This window comes from Wasmannia auropunctata, unplaced genomic scaffold (assembly GCF_000956235.1).
Source record: "Wasmannia auropunctata unplaced genomic scaffold, wasmannia.A_1.0 LD336095.1, whole genome shotgun sequence".
Lineage (NCBI taxonomy): Eukaryota > Metazoa > Arthropoda > Insecta > Hymenoptera > Formicidae > Wasmannia > Wasmannia auropunctata.
In genome coordinates, this window is record NW_012026795.1 from 1,262,550 (window position 1) to 1,263,516 (window position 967).

At 42.7% G+C, this 967-nt stretch overlaps 1 protein-coding gene across 2 annotated transcripts in view; it reads right to left on the bottom strand.

The window, feature by feature from the left end:
• Positions 1-967, bottom strand: part of LOC105462646 (inositol-pentakisphosphate 2-kinase) — an 88,076-nt gene that overhangs the window by 63,788 nt on the left and 23,321 nt on the right. The window lies entirely within an intron of this gene.

Consider the following 967-nt stretch of genomic DNA (forward strand, 5'->3'; position numbering starts at 1 on the left):
TTAATAGTACAGCTATTAATATATAGTAAACTTATACATTAAATTTAATACAAAAAATCTTAAACCTATTCCGCAAATTACTTTAGCAACGCACGCAACTCTTACAAATAAAAAATTATTGTCCTATACTTAAATATAACCACTTTTACAACTTCTAACGCACGCAAGAAATCGAAACTTATATATCTTATTCTTAATTCTAATCCGCATGATCAATAACTTTCACACATATATATGCTCGTTACTTTTTTACACCAAGACACTACCGTCTCCTGATTACTCCTGTATGACATTGTTTTTATTTTCGTTATTCAGTTTCTATTATATATATATATTGTCACGCGCTCCCGTGAGTTAGGTATCTCGCGCGAGCGCGGATCAAAACGAAAAGAAAAGTGAAGTCGCGTAGGATTTCGGGAGGGAGGATGGTAGCCCTCCGGATTTCGTCCCTCCGGCGACCGACAAGGGGCAGCGATACGAAAATTGGGCGCCAGACGTGCTCGGCGGCACGTCACTCGCAAAACGCGAATTTTCAGCAATAACGCGATAGCAAAAGTGATTACCCACGATGCTAACCGAGATTCACAACTGGACGCTGCTCCCCGAGGTCGATCGCGCGAGGGCCGGCCGGCTCTACCTAACGGTAGAGGGGCAGGGCGGAACTAAGGGCGGACGGGCGGCGGGATGGTGCTGGCCGGGCGAAAGAATTTAGACGCAGTATTTAAGAATTATAATAATGCTACCGTTTATTCCCCGCGTGGCAGAGCGGTAAAAAGCAGTAGCCAAAGAAATAATACAGTGCGGTGATAACAAAAGAAAAGAAGAAAAACGAAAAATAATTTGATAATATTCAAGGCCGATAACTCAGCGGCGCGATAATCCTTGACGTGACAAAAGAAAAGAAATCGTTCTCGAACAGTAATCAATTCGGACAGTAATCAATAACGTAACTACCGTCAGCATCGGC